Source organism: Pagrus pagrus (assembly GCF_965226575.1).
Source record: "Pagrus pagrus genome assembly, chromosome: 17".
Taxonomy (NCBI): Eukaryota; Metazoa; Chordata; class Actinopteri; order Spariformes; family Sparidae; genus Pagrus; species Pagrus pagrus.
This window is the reverse complement of record NC_140201.1, coordinates 1,366,026-1,382,339: the sequence shown is the minus strand read 5'-3', so window position 1 is coordinate 1,382,339 and position 16,314 is coordinate 1,366,026. Positions and strand designations below refer to the sequence as shown.

The window sequence follows — 16,314 nt, the reverse complement described above, 5'->3', positions numbered from 1 at the left end:
TCCCGTTTTAAATCAAGTCTCCAGCTACTTCAGTTGTTTAGGAGAATGTTTTGTGGACCAGGAAACTTCACTTGACTTTCCGTCAGCATGGAGGAGGAGACGATGACTGAAATGCTCATTCAAGGGTGAACTGTTTGTGTAAGTTACAACTTGGATGGAGAAGAAGAGCTGATGTAATTATCTTTGCCTCTTTCTTGTGATTAAGACTTCCATTTACCAACAGTCAGCTCTCACGTTCATCCTCTGGGAAGACGAAACACTTTGCCTGGAAACACTCATCATGGTGACAGATAATAATCAGTATGTATTAGACCTATCAGTCATCTATCTTACAAAATGTTCTTCATTATCCTCACCATCTGTTTTACTTATAACAGAAACACTCTGTCCTCCTCCTCCTCCTCCTCCTCTTCCATCCGAGGCTTTTATCTTCCACTCTTCATCTCTCGGCGGTTTGCGTCTCGCTCCCTCCGCCGCCGAGCTCGTCCCGAACGACTAGAGCCAATTTAAATTCCATTCGGGAATCTCATTTAAATTCATGTGGGACGCCTCATTGGCAGGGCAGCGATAAACATTTAGCGCAGGGCGGGTTAAACAAATCAGGGACGTGTTGTTGTTGGAGGTTGGAGGAACACGACCGTCCACGCAGAGACGAAGCGAGGAGGCAGTTGCATGATGGGAGTGAGCAGTGGTAGATGTTTTATCGGGGCTCGCCGCTCGCTGTGTTGTTGAATGCAAACATGCAAAACACACACACACACACACACACACACACACATATTCACATACTAACATGCGCTAATGAAAAAATCTCGCTTCAGTTGCTTTAATCTACTTTGAAGATTTGGACTTGTTTCGTCATGCTCCCTCGCTCAGCCATTTTAAATCTCTCTCTCTCCCTGCAACATGTGATAGTCTCTTGATCTCACACACTTTTGTTCTCTAATGTTTTCTTTCAGGCTTCCTCTCAGCCCTCCGTCTGTCTCTCCGTCTCCGTCTCTCCGTCTCTTGTCGTTGCTGTTTATTTTCCTTCCTGTCTCCGTCTCCTCACAGTTTCTGTCTCCCTCTCGTCCTCACGTCTCGTCTGTTTCTCCTCCTGTTCTCTAATCTTCTCCAGCTCATGTTGTCTCTCTCTGTCTCTGCTGCTTTCTCTCAGACTACATCAACACTGAGCCAGCAAACTTTAACACAAGCACAGTTTATATGTATGTAAACATAAACAACCTGTGTCTTAACAGTCGTTTTAATGAAAATAACAAGATGAAGATTTTGTTTTTAATTATTTGTGTCAGACACAATCGCAAAAGGATGAACGAGCGTAGTAAAAAAGGGATAGAAGAAAAAGAAAAGTGACATTTACACAGAGATATATAGGTTTTGTCTTCAATGTGAGTCTGTGTTGCCGTTGTACAGAGGCTGTGTCCTTGACCTGAAGCCCTTTGCTGCTCTTTCTCATCCCGTTTCCTGCCACTCTTCAGATGAAGCCACGAAAAAGGCCAAAATAAAATATTAAATAAATCTATTGTTGTTCAGTTTGCAGAGCATGTGGCCCGTGTACAGAGGCTGTGTCCTCGCCACACTAGTCGGGGGTTCGATTATATCCTGTAGCCGTTTGCTGCATGTCGTCCGGTTTATTGTCACTCCTCAGATGTACTTTCAAATAAAAATGTAAATAATAAAAAAAACAATCTGATGTTGTCAGGCGCCCCCAGCAGCTCAGTTGGTCAGCCATGCTCCCCGTGTACAGCGGCTGTGTCCTCGCCTCTCAGGGTTCACATCTGACCTGTAGCTCTGTTAAATGTCACCTCACTCTTTCTTTCACTCCATTTGCTGTCACTACTTTTAAATAACGGCCAAAACACATAATTTCTAAAACTAAATTCTGACTTACTGAATGTATGTGGTCTGCCTCTGTCCTCTCCTTCCTCTGATAACCACACTGACATGCCGTGCAGCTCATAGTGTGACTGTGATGTGCCAGGTGTTTGCTGTAAGTTGTGTGTTAATACAGCGGCGGCGTCACAGCTGCGTGTTGACTGTCAGCAGTGACATCTGTACGTCTGATGAGGCTGAGCTAATAAACGAGCCTGTAAACGAGGATGTTTGGCAGCAGCTTAAATCTAAAATAAAGGCTGAATATGTGACATGTGGGAGGTGATGTGATGTGTTGTGGATGTCGTAGTAATGAGTCCCCCTGTCCTGCAGGTGGCGGTACAGGCAGCCAGCAGACCATTCTCCATGAGGAGCAGTGGAAGATGCCGGCTCTGCCAGCACTGCTGCTGTCGATTTACGTCGTCGTCCTGCTGCTGACCATGGCACCGCTCTCCTTCAGCCAGGCCAACACCCTCTCTGCCCTCCGGATGGGTGAGTACCGTCACCGTGACGCGGGTTTGAATCCCACAGTGTCTGTCTGTGTGTCTGCAGTAACAACTGGTGTAGCTAATACCTAAAACTGTTCGCTGTTTGAGTCTAAATACAGAAACGCTGCATACACTCACAATCGTTTTTCTCATGCTTCAGACAACAGAACCGGTCGGACAGTGCTGACATCTTTTCACAACCACAAGTCATGAAAAGATCCTAAAGACTCACAGATTCATGTTTTATAGTCACTTCTGTAATAACTCCCCTGACTCGTCTCCACCGCTCACTCTGCGTTTCTCATAATTTCATCTCACCACACCTGTGTGCAGTTAGCACGTGTTGTGTAGCTAAGAGTCTGGCTTTTTACTGTCAAACATTCACAGAGACAGTATCGCTTGATATTTTGGGGGCTTTGGGATCAGTTTTCTTTATGTGGATTGAGTCTTATGCTTGTCTTGTGCATCATTATGTCTCAGAAGTTTTTGAAATCTTGTCATATTGTTTACAAACCTTCTGCTTTCAATGCAAACTGCTGACAGTCGAGTGGGTGGACAGCAGCAACGTGTTGTTGTTGGTCCTCACTTGGAACTTGACTTGTTGATTATGAACTGGGAATTGAAGATGCACTTGTCAGTATTGACAAGTGCATTGATTGATCATGAATTGGGACTAGATTGAGACTTGTTAGTGTTGACTCGGGGAGTGATTGGGACTTGTTGGTCCTCGCTCAAGTCTTGGTACTTGTTGGTCTTGATTCAGACTTTTGGGACTTGATGGTTTTAACTTCGGACTTGACTTTGGACTTGATGGTCTTGACTTGTGACTGGATAGTCTTGATGGGGACTTGTTGGTCTTAACTTGGTGCTCATTTGGGACTTACTGGACTTGATGGGACTTGTTGGGACTTGTTGGTCTTTTGGGACTTTACTTGTGACTTTCTGGTCTTGACTTTTGACTTGACGGTCTTGATGGGAGTTGTTGGTCTTAATGGGACTTGTTGGTCTTGATGGTCTTGTTGGGACTTCTTGGTCTTGTTGGGACTTGTTGGTCTTGTTGGGACTTGTTGGTCTTGATGGGGACTTGTTGGTCTTGTTGGGACTTGTTGGTCTTGATGGGACTTGTTGGTCTTGATGGGGACTTCTTGGTCTTGTTGGGACTTGTTGATCTTGTTGGGACTTGTTGGTCTTGATGGGGACTTGTTGGTCTTGTTGGGACTTGTTGGTCTTGATGGGACTTGTTGGTCTTGATGGGGACTTGTTGGTCTTGTTGGGACTTGTTGGTCTTGATGGGACTTGTTGGTCTTGATGGGGACTTGTTGGTCTTGTTGGGACTTGTTGGTCTTGATGGGGACTTGTTGGTCTTGTTGGGACTTGTTGGTCTTGATGGGACTTGTTGGTCTTGTTGGGACTTGTTGGTCTTGTTGGTCTTGTTGGGACTTGTTGGTCTTGATGGGACTTGTTGGTCTTGTTGGGACTTGTTGGTCTTGTTGGTCTTGTTGGGACTTGTTGGTCTTGATGGGACTTGTTGGTCTTGATGGGACTTGTTGGTCTTGTTGGTCTCGGGGATTCATTCGATATATCGTTGAATTATCTGTTAAACCGTCATTAGAAGAATAAATGAGGCCCTTCACCTCCAGCTACACTGTCATAGTAGTATTAGTAGTATAGTAGCAGTATTTACCCAGAATCCTCTCTGTGTCAGTGGATATAAACAGCTCCTCTGTGTTGGTCCTCCTGTTAGAACGTGTTAACAGATAAAAACACTCTTCCTTTATTTAAAGCGCTCGTTACTCCTCGTGTTCTGGTGTTTGTGTCGCTCTCCTCCTGAGTTTCCTCCTCGTTTTGTTCCACCTCCCACCGCTGTCTCTGTTTGCCATCTTGCTTCCTCTCACACTATCTCTTTGCTTTGTTTGCCGTTTTACGAGCCCCTCGAGGTTTCCCTTTGTCTCCGCCGCTCGCTCGCTCTGCGTTTCCATTTCTTCTTCTTCGCTCCTCATGCTGTTTCTGTCCCACATTGGATCATTTGTAGGCTCAAATAAACTCTGCAGAAACTGGATCAGGAGTCGTGGAGCGTCTCCGTGGCTTCCCTTCACGTTTCTTTGCTGAGTCCCGAGCGCCGCTTTGCTATCAGCACCTCTCACTTCCTGTCCTCATCGGGCCCGCAGAGGAAGATTAACTCCAATGAGACGAGACTTAACATTGGAAGGAAAAGTTCAGCTCTCTCCTCGCAGCAGATAAGGCTTCGTTTCATGTTCCTCTCTCGGCCCCGATGGCCCCGACTTCAAATCCCCGGCGCTTTTATCACGCGGGGCTTCGGCAAAACCGTCGGGCACTTATATGCAGGCTGCCATGGCAACCGGGTCGCCTGGCCATGTGTAATGGCTCACCTCTCACTGCTCCATTAGTACCAGCTGACTGCCCCACACACACACACACACACACACACACACACACACACACACTTACATCACAAACACAAACACGCCGTTTCATGTCCGATGCAGTGAAAATAACAGAAGTCAGAGTTCAGCCTCACAGACGAGGTTCTGGAGGAGAGAGATGATCAGAGACAGAACTGGTTCTGTAAATATTTAAGGATTTGAAGCCTTTTAGCCCGTCATGAAAGGAAAAGGCTGTTTTTCTTCCCAGTGTTAGTCCGTCCCTCAATAAGTCCTGACTTCCTGTTTTTGCTCTCAGCCTACAAACATGTTTCATTCAGTAATTCAGTCTCAAAAATGTATTAATTACCAAAACAAGTTCCTCACTGTAGTTTCATCAAGTAGGAAAACATTGTGCTTCTGTCGGGAACTATTTCCAGTGCCGGGTTGATCCACAGTTGGTGCTCTGGTGAGGACACATTCAGTTCTGACGGCTGCATCGAGGAACGATACGGAAATTTGTTCTGGTCGGTTAATTTCAAAAGCATCATGGAAGACACACTTTGTGTATTAATTTAAAAAAAATTAGATAAAACACATTTTCTATACTTTTCATATAAAGGACTGAGAGGATTGGGAAATCAAACACCTCAACTTAACATTTCTAATTAATTTCTTCTGGAAAAAGACTCCTGACACCGTCCACTTCAGTTGTAATTAAGTTTAATGACAACAACGTTTCGGTGCTTAGACCTTCATCAGGTTATCTTGATAACCATCACCTGATGAAGGTCTAAGTACCAAACGTTGTCATTAAACTTAATTACAACTGAAGTGGACAGTGTCAGGAGTCTTTCTCCTGATTTTGTCGGCCTTCGGTCTTCTCCAACACACCTGTTGATCTGAAGGTGTGCACTGAAATGCATTTACGTTTCTCTGTTAACACGTCCTCTACACATTCTTACTATATTTCTTCTTTCTCGCAGGTTGAAGAATAAAAATTAGATTCAACAAAACAGAAGAATTAATTGACCGAGTTTAAATATGTTGTCCAGCAGTTTGAATAAAATCTGACTTATTTATGAGAGTGGAGAGATTTTATCATTTTTACAGTTTATTATCAAACGTGACTATGAAAGATTTAGTTGTTCATCTATATTACATCAGTGGTAACTGTTCTTAAATCAACGTTTTTCTCAAGGGAGTTCTGTATGTAAACTTGACAGGAGGATTCTGGAAAGGAAGACTTTCATCATTTTTGTAAAGAAGAAGATTGTTGAAAAAAATCTTTTGTAAAAAAGTGTCTGTGTGTGTGTTTGTGTGTGTGTGTGTGTGTGTGTGTGTGTGTGTGTGTGTGTGTGTGTGTGTGTGTTCAAATTCAGCCCAAAATCCTTTTTTTCGACTGTGTTCAGGTGCATGAATGTTTCCTTTCAGCTGCATTTCTCTCTTCAGGTGGTGGAAAATCTGATTTAGTTCCACTCCAACACACTCGGCTCAAACCAAATTTACAAGGTTCATGATTCAGTCGCAGAGAAAGTTAAAAAAGGGGACTGCATAAAGTGTTTTTTTTTGTATTCAAGGACTCAGGTCACGGTGGGGAAATGCAGGTACAAGATGTTCAGTGGTGAATACTGTCGGGCAGATTTACCTGCTGCTGTGGCAGCTTTCCAAACATCAGACAATCACCACAGACAAACTGACACTGATAAGACGCCTGCAGGTGCAAAAGATGAAAATACCTCCACACGTCTCTCTGGTCTTTATTTTATGTGGACGCGACAACATTTCCACCACGAACCGTCTGTGAGGTAACTGCTCGTCCTCAACACGGAGTAACTGACCTTCCGAGCCTCTAAACAGCCACGTGATGCATCATGGGAAAGAAAAACAGAGTTACAGGTCCAGATCCTGTTTCCAGTTTTTACCATCAGAACAGTCATGAAATGTGACGACCCTTCAACACCCTCACACATCATCAGTCGTCATCGACGGTGTTCATGTACTGTTATTAGAATAACTTTCCCCTGATGTTATTTCCTCAGTGTGTATGACTGAATCTATGGTCTTAACTTGGGACTTGACTTTGGACTTGTTCGTCTTGATTTAGAGCCTGATTGTTATATGTTGGTGATGACTTGGGACCTGCTGATCTGGACTTAGAACTTCATTGGGTACTGGTTAGGTTTGATTCTGGACTTGACTTGTGACTTGTTGGTCTTTTGGGACTTGCTGGTGCAAACGTAATCTCTAGCCTTGAGATTATGTTTGCACCAGTTTAGACACAACATGATACCACATCATAACGAACACCGAACACATTTTGAAACCACGGAACAAAAAACTTGTACGAGCCGATGAATCGAGTTAAAAAGTCTCACGAGAACGTCTGTTGTGAATTGGCGGTATATAAATAAAACTGACTTATAAAAGCAAGAAATCTGTCCAGTCCGTGTCCTCAGACAACTTTCAGCCCTGCGTCTCCTCCGTGGAAACAAACCCTCCAAAGATTGCAATCACAGCCAACACTTCACACGAGCAGCAATCAAATCACACAACAAGAATGAGTCAGCGCTAATTATCAATCACATACGTTTAACGAGCAGATTCATCGCTGTCACGCTGAGAAACGACCCAGATCACATCCGACTGTAATTAGAGCAGCTCTGCGTTTATGTTGCAGGTCTCCGGCCGTCAGTAACTTCCTGTGGAAAGACAATTAGTGTTCAGAGACGCTGACAGCAGAACAGAAACAAGAAGCGTTGATTCACACAAAGATGTAAAGTCTGACGGACTGTATATCTGACTTTAATTCAAGAGTCAACAGCCAGTAGTGACCCTGCAGTGTCCGAACTCGTCGGCTATAATCTGACGGCGATTTAACCTCTGAGGACAAACACCGAAGTTTCAGCGGCTTCTAGTAAATCTTTGAGATTCAAGTCAAACTCTTCAGTTTTAGTGACAGTTGCCTTGAAAATGAGTTTTTACAACTTTTTTGCAGTGAGTAAACTTTTTGTCTCTTTTCTTCTGATGTCTGGTTCGAGCTCTTTTATCACATCGGTCTCTTGTGACTATCTCGCTGCTGGTTCATTTCTCACCCGGCTGCAGTGACGCACAGGTCCAGGAGCCAAGTGTTGAGGATTGCGTCACACTGCGCGGCTGTTCGTGTTATTGTGTCCACCCCCTGCACTGATGCAAAGTGGTGACTTATGGTGTTGAAAATGAAAAGAGGCTGAAATAAATCTTCATCAGACATTTCCTCCTCCGGCAGGATTAAAAAATCAAGTGGAGAGCATAAATATTGTAGTGAAGGATTTTAACATTTCAGCAGCGTCGGTGTCCTTCAGCTGCAGCTGGAAACCGCCAGCCTGGTTTCAACCTGAGCCATCAGTCACTCTGAAGGATTCATTAACTCAACTTCATCAATAAATATCTCAAACTACAGAGAAGCAAAGGTAGTTTGTCACCGCGGGACGGCTCCAACGTTAATCCTTTAAAAATTAGCTCAAAGTTCATTTTTCAGAATTTAGGGCGAAAGTCATTTAATAAGTGAAGGTGTCAGAACTTATTTGAAAAGGCAAACGTCTCATTCTGGAGGGAAACCAAAAGTGAATATACATCTCATGCGTTTAGTGGATGAAACTTTGTTCTTCTGTCCGACCTGAGAGCCTGTTGAAGCCACCAGCTGCATATTAAAGGTCAGAAACAGCGATGGAGGAGAAGAAACAGTCAGAATAAAAGCAGAGAAAGGAAAAGTAAACAACTCCTGCGTCGGCCTGAAGCTTTAATCTGAAGGAACGTTTAACAAACAGCCGGCGGCTCCACTTTAACAAAGTGTCTCTGCTAAACGGCTCAAACGACGACTGCAGGCTGCGACTCTCGTCTCATATTCAGACTGTATGCTTTTTTTAGTTTGGGACACATCAGCACTGGAAACTGGATCATCTCACCGGACCTGAAGCTCCGTTTAAAACAAGCACCTGCAGATAATTAATCAGAACATGTGATTAAAAGAACCAGCCGGGAGGTAAATATCCAGGAGGGATCCACAGAGACACAGTCAGTAGTTTTAAGTTGCTAATAACATAAAAATGTGTCATCACTACAGATGGTGGTGACTTTTGTCTGTTTTCCGTGGTCGGGTTATGATCTGATGATGCTAAACGAATTCCTTTTCTCTGGATTGCAATTAATCCAGAGGGGAAGACGACTGTCTGAACCAAATGTCTGCAAACCGTCCGATACGTGGTGAGATATTTTAGGACAAATCCTTAAAATATCCGAAATGATCCAGATTTCATGTGAAAGTCTAAACCTTCCTCAGACGAGAGGACTCGGATGTGTCTGAGCTCTCACTTTTACCTGCAGGAGAAACTGAACTCTGCAGGGAGCAGTTTTCTTAAAAAACACCGATATATCCACTCAAACATGGACGCACTGTGAACACCGTGTGCGCTCAGGAGTCTTGTTTGCCTCTGGAAGGACAGCCGCCCACCAGAGGATTGCAGCGCTGTGATTGGTGCCCCGGGCCGACGGAGCGAGTTGTTGTTTTTTGTCTTGTCTCGTTGAATCTGTCGACCTACCTGCGGCCCCCAGAGTCCACGCTTCCACGCTCATATCAAAGAATGTCAAACGCATGAAGCTCAGAGGTGGAAGTGACAAGAAAACCTGTTAGTCAGTTTTTTGTGTGAAGTTCTCACCGCCTCCAGGGGTGAAGTGAAACCTCCGTCTGCCTCCATAAAAGCAGCTTTATCGCCGTGTCTCAGGTAACAAAACGCTCCTCTTAAATACATAAACACGAGGTGACGTTTCTGCTCCGACGGGCAGAACGAGCGGCGGGCGTCTCGGCGCCGGAGTACAAAAGTGAAACGGCATAATTTGATCTAGAAATTTGTTTTTTACAGCTGCGAGTGGGTGAACAGGCTGTCACGGAGAGCAAGGAAACAGAGTTTAACACAAGCAGAAACAGAGCAGGAGGACGTGAGGATGAAAGAAAAACATTTAATTTGTATTAACTGACGCGAACACGAGTTTATTTCAGTTCTGTGAGCAGCAACAACAAAGATGGCCGCTCACAGCTGCTCACATTACAGAGACCGGAGGAAACATTTCAGGACAGAGTTCAAGTGTTTGACCCGCTGGTATCACTGCTCTTCATCTGTGTGTGTGTGTGTGTGTGTGTGTGTGTGTGTGTGTGTGTGTGTGTGTGTGTGGTCGCAGTAAACAGAGATAATGTCTGAACACTGCTGAAGAAGACTCTTTATCTCCGCTCTCATCTTCATCCTCCCCTCCTCTCTCTCTCTGAGCGCCGGGCCTTCTGGGAAGATACCGCCCTCTCCGTCTCTTCAGGCTCCAACAAACATCGTCTCGTATCAATACGACAAAGTTCCTCAACTAAAAGGAATAATCTTCTTTTTGTTTTTTTAATTTATCCAACAGTTAAATTTAAAGTTCAGCTTCTCTCAGTTTTGTGAGTGTGAAGTTAAAACACTAACAGATGTCAGTTTATATTTTATTAAGTGAGCCTAATTCTTTGGTTCTGCAGAGAAAAGCAACCCGATCACCAGAATGAATGTTAGCTGAGTATATTTCTGCAAAACCACAGATAAGTTAAGATGAGAATTTTCTATTTCTCCTGACTTCCTGTGAAAAATGGCCAGTTTTGGTCACCAAAAAAACCATCTTGAAACGTCCTTCAAAATACGCAGTGGTGTGACTCAAACTGCGGTCGGCTGTCCTGATGTGAAAGGTGGCTCATAATCATATAATGTGAACGTGATGTGACACGTTTGGTACAAATGTCGACCTTGAATAGTTTGATAAAAATATCAAACTATTCCTGGAGCACAGCACATCCTCCACCCTACAACCTGTCATCACTTCTCTGGACAAAACGTTTCCAGTGAACACAATCTAGCTTCAAAAACATACATGCTAAAACCATTTAGTCGTTTATGAATATAATCCTCACGGAGAGAAAACGCTGTGAGTGTCTTGGAGGTCTCAAACACAAACCCTCAGACATCACGTCTTCATGTCTTTATCCTCTCTGCAGTTTTATTCCTGAGGAGACGATTCACAGAGCATCAGATGACTCCACAGGAGCCGCCTGCCTCTCTTTGTGTTTTCCTAAACTGCAAAAACCCACAACAGTCCTTTTGAGGAAGGACACGATAAATCGCCTCGTACTCCGCCTCGAGAGGCGTTAATTATTTAAGAAACACAAATCAAATCCAGAACAAACCCGGCAGCAGCAGCAGCAGCAGCAGCAGCAGCACTCGCTCTGCTTGTTACTGAGCCTCAGCAACGTATTCACTTTGATTCCTCGTCTTGTTGTTGGGCGTCTTTGCTCTGCGGCGTTACAGCTGAGCGTCCACTCGCACGGGGACGTGAGGACGGATGAATTACACTGTAAAGAAATGCATGTAAATGCTCGTAATCAAGTCCTGGAAATCTTTCTATCCTTCTCCTGCATTTAAACCATCTCATCTGTCTCTCAGATCAGGCTGCAGCAGCAGACATTATTTACCCGCTGCTATTAAAATGTGATCTTCCTCTCGATGCACTTTTCATGTAATAAACTACCTGACTGCTCTGCCTGCGTCTCCATCTGCTTCTCCTCGTTTGCATTCTGCATGCTCTCCGGTTGCATGTTTTCCAGCGTGCTCAGTATTCAAAGCAGGCGAGTCAGCGGGGAGGTGTCGACAGAAATAAACATGGCAGGTGTTACTGTACAGCCACCAGGTACTCGCCCGTCGCTGCTTCTAGTGAGGAAATAGAAACGATGACGAGTCGCTTTTAGTTGCTGCAGCTGCGGCGAACGCTCCGCTTCCTGTTTAAAGGACGAGGCATCGAGTCCATGTTGGTACATCACATGTAATAGAAGTCAGAGTGTGTGTGGATTAATACAAATCTGATCTCACCTGTGTTTACTCCTGTGTTTACTCCTGTGTTTACTCCTGGTGCACTTTAAATGACAGAACAACGCAGCAGAGATGCACCACTCTCCTGATTCAACGCTCAAAAACCTCCAGCCTGATGGAAACACTCAGATCCTTTCATTGGTTAAAAATACCACTTCAACCACGTAAAATACTTCATCCTGCATCCAAAATCCAACTTAAGTCAAAGTAGAGACGTAGTTTCAGCAAAACTTCCAGCAAAAAATCCAACAGAAGAAGGTGTACAATAAGTTAATGGTCGTTATGGATCCATGAAAACACTCGACCTTTGTTCTATAAGCTGTTTATTTACATAATCCAGATGTTTGAACGATGTTTAAACCAGAGAAATCCACGTTTCCTCAAGGTTAGCCTGTCGCTATAACTTCCAGGAGAGAGTCAGAGGGAAGGAAGTCGGAACAAGAAGAAACATAAAGCGAAGAAAACTTTGAAACATCGCCCGAACTGTCAGCGTTTGTGTCCGAGTCACGTCAGGTAGAGTTTTATCAGCAGCGGTTGTTTAATGGTGAGTTCACAGCCAGCGAAGCAGTTTTTGCCTCCCGTTACTGCACGAGTGTTCATTCATCCCAGACAGCCAGACTACTTCACTGCACATCAGGTGAAGCTCTGAGTGAAGTCAGCACTCAGCAGAGACTCTGGTTCTGGTTCTGGTTTTCTCTCCTCTCTGTAACGTAACGTTCATGAAGTAAAGTCCATTTCCTGTCCAGCTCCAGTCAGCAGTCGACATTACAGAACAGAAACACCTCCAGATCACTGCTGCAGTCAGGCTGATCAACAGGAGTGAAGATGAATCCAAGCGTCTTTTGTTTTGTTCTGATTGACATTTTGTGCCTTTTAATAATGATGCAACAGAGTGAAAGTAGCATTTTGCTTCTGTAGCTGTTCGAGGCGGATGGTCCTGTGGTCCTGTGGTCCTGTGGCCCTGTGGCCCTGAGGTCCTGTGGTCCTGTGGCCCTGTGGCCCTGTGGCCCTGTGGTCCTGTGGCCCTGTGGTCCTGTGGCCCTGTGGTCCTGTGGCCCTGTGGTCCTGTGGTCTATATAAGTGTGAGGGGTTGTAAAATTTTCACACAAATTCCTGTTCATGTTTTCATCTCCGTCTTTGCTTATTTTATGAAATATTCAAAAATGTAGCCTCCTCAAGGCTCGAGTGGTTATTGAAATGAAAACATCTGAGTGGTTTTGAGGGAAAATGTCTAACGTGTAAATTATGACGAGGAGACAAAAAGCCAGAAAAGGTTTGGAAACACTAGATTAGATTAAATCTCTAACAACGTGTTGAATTTTGTAAACTCTCAAAATGTCACTCAAGTACAGTCACTTTCCACAACTGATGACTGAACATATGTCTGATCAGTCCGCTGGTGTCTCCTCTGGTTAGTTTTAGAGATGATGAAAGTCTTGTAATTATCTCTTATCTTGAGATTTGTGATCAGGACTTTAAATCTCATCATGTATCGCTAACAGCATGTCGTCAGTCCTGCTTCTGTTCCCCTGTCTTCCAGTGACAGGATCCTGAATGCTCTTCTTTTGTCCAAAAATACCGTCAAAACAATGAAGCGGTTGTCACGCATATTAGTGTGCGGTCTGCAAATCCTGTCACTGGGATGAGGAGTTGTGTATAAATAGCCTGCTGGCTGTCAAAGTGTTGTAGCTGCAGGGCGACGTCTCCACAGCCAACACAAAATGCTAATGCAGAGAAAAGTTCCTCCACTTGACAACAACAAAAATAGACGTCTGACAGGACAAATATGAAAACACTTTCCACGTATTAACTCCAATCTCATAGTCCAGGGTCCAGGGTCCGGCTGTATCCTCATCTCTCAACCTTTCTCCCTTCAGCGGCCATTTTGGATGACCAGTCAGTGTGTGGTCGTGGCGAGCGTCTGGCGCTGGCTCTGGCGAGGGAGAACATCAACAGTCTGATGGAGGGCTCCTCCCAGGCGAGGGTGGAGGTGGACGTCTACGAGCTGCAGAAGGACTCCCAGTACGACACCACCGACACCAGTAAGTCCCCGTCCTCTCCTTCTCCTTCTTCTTCTTCTTCTTCTCCTTCTTCTTCTGCATCTTCTTCTTCTTCTCCTTCTTCTTCTGCATCTTCTTCGTCTGGCTGAAAGTGTTTCCTCACGCTGACATTTTCAGCGGCGTTAACCTCAGTAAGAGTTCTGTGTGAGGAGGCAGAGCAGAGCACTAGAGCATCAACCTTTATTAAACGAGGCAGGTCAATAGTGAATCAGGTGCGAAAGGTTCTTCAGCACTCGGTGAGCCTTCACTTTGAATGTCACACCTGTTTAACAGAAAGGTCCAAGTTAAAGGTGCTTAAAAGTACCTGAAAATGAATGAAAAATGATCCTGCAGCACCTCTCCAAGTCATGTTAGGAGGTCTGAAGTTTCTTCTCATCCATCCATCCATCCAGTATCTGGTGGAGCCGATCCCAGCTGACATTGGGTGACAACCATTCACGCTCACAATCAATGAATTGATTAATTATTTTTTTGATGGTGGATGTCTTGTAAGTGGCTGAGGAGAGAGAGGAGCGAAGAGAGGGCGGGTTATCATTTCTACTCTAACGCTCGTTGGCTGCAGGTCGTGCATAGACGCTCATATCGGGTCAAATGAGGCGACAGTTCAAAGCTTCATGTCGCTGAAATTCAGAAGATAACTGGAGTTACAAAAGCAAAACAGGTTGGAGATTTAGGCAGACGACCGTCTAGTTACTACAAGGTCTGCATGGGACTAAATCACATTCAGCACACTTGACTGAGGAATGACGAGGCAAAATAAAAGCCTTTTAGTCTCGGGAACCTGTTTGTGACCTCCGAGACTCGGAGGTCTGACGCTGAAACATTTATTGAGGTTATCGATCGAGGAGAACAGACATGAATATTACAAGTGAGACCGCTTTGAAATTCAAGACCAAATCTGAAGGTCACTTCCTGAACGGGGACGATTTAAACCTCGACAGAAGTTTCTAACAAAGAGGCTTCATGCAGTGAGAAAGAGTTTCACAGACCGAGCCTGATTTTAACCGTGAATCCGTCACCAGCGAGGGATTTATTGATCGAAGTATTTTCCAGCCATCCTTACGTACACAGACCAGTTAATTCAGGATCATTTTAAACTGGTTTGTAGTGTTTCTACATGACGGAGGCAGACACACACACAACAGACGGCAGGACGGACGGACGATGGAGCTTGTTTTACAGATTCAGGGGTGTAGCGTCGGCGTGAAGCGGAGGTCATCGTGACCGGAGAGCTCGAGCCACGAGCGCCTGCTGTGGATGTTTATCGATTATGAACCGCCGGCAGCACAAAGACAGACTTCCCCGACAGAGAGGCAGTTAGTGTTTTCTGTCAGAGCGCACACACACACACACACACACACACACTGTAAATTGAGAGGACGCTCAGGAAGACACAAATTGTGCAGGACAAACGACAAACACACAAAACCTCAGTACGATAATGAAAAATCCATATTGATCATGTTGATGCAGAAACAATCAGATCGATGTGCAGACGGTTCTTTAAACCTGATCACAGAAATAAAGTTATTTCAAACTCAAAAAACAGATCGGACCTCTTGTTCTGCTCTGAAGCTCGTCATGAGTTGAAGCTTTTTGTTTCCTGCAGAAAGAAAATGGAAACCAGAACTATTTATCAGTCAGCGCCAAACAGGAAGTTTTGTTTTTCTTCAGGAGCGTTCATGTTCTGACTCGTTCTTGTTGTTGGAGCGTCTTCTGAGGGTTTTTGAAAAAATATTCAAATTATAAATTCGGCAGCTCGACTGATTTCCCTTCTTATTTATTCATTTCTTTTCAATTTCATTTTAATTTTAATTTATTAAAGAAAATAAAAGAGACAGAATTTTAATTAATGTTTTTTACATTCTCAATTCAATGAATAAACACAGTCACCAATAAATAATAATAACACACCATGCTCGTCAGCTGCAGTCCGTGCTGAATAAATAAGTGTTGTTACTGAACACTTACCGGAGCTTCACAGTGAGTTTCAGCTCGTTGTTCATCCGTCGGGACGAGCCGGTGCCCACGCTGCAGAGAAAACACCGACTGATCGTATTTATCTGTAACCGCTGGATGTTTCAGTTGAACTTGTGTTTTGTGTCTCGCAGTGTGTCAGATCCTGCCGAAGGGCGTGGTCTCCGTGATCGGGCCCGCCTCCAGCCCCGCCTCCGGGTCCACCATCAGTCACATCTGTGGGGAGAAGGAGGTGAGTCACAGCCGGCTCAGCGTCGGCACTGTTACTCTGTACACGTATCACATGATGTTGATTATGAGCCGTGATGTCCGAACCAATCAGAGATTGATTTACCACAAGGTGAGAGAGCGACGTCTCTGATTGGTGGAGCTCACGGTTACCATGGAAATGTTTACCACACCCACAAAGACACAAGGCAAGCGAGTTTACCACGAATATATTGTTAAACACTAATATTTCGAAACTAAATGTATTTCTGTCGGTGCAACAACAATAAATTCAACCTGTTTTACAAACTATTCCCATTTTTCTCAGTTATTTAAAGCTCGTGTCAGACCGACTGCTGCTGCTGATTGTAACTGCACGTCGGGGATTAAAAGATGAATTACACTGTGC

General features: G+C 44.5%; 1 pseudogene across 1 annotated transcript in view; it reads left to right on the top strand.

Moving 5' to 3' along the window:
- LOC311273243 (glutamate receptor ionotropic, kainate 5-like) overlaps positions 1–16,314 on the top strand; it is a 158,461-nt pseudogene that overhangs the window by 102,778 nt on the left and 39,369 nt on the right. The window contains exons 3-5 of the transcript XR_014624925.1: positions 2,206–2,364; positions 13,539–13,703; positions 15,833–15,930. The product of XR_014624925.1 is annotated as a glutamate receptor ionotropic, kainate 5-like (transcript). The remainder of the gene's footprint in view (positions 1–2,205; positions 2,365–13,538; positions 13,704–15,832; positions 15,931–16,314) is intronic.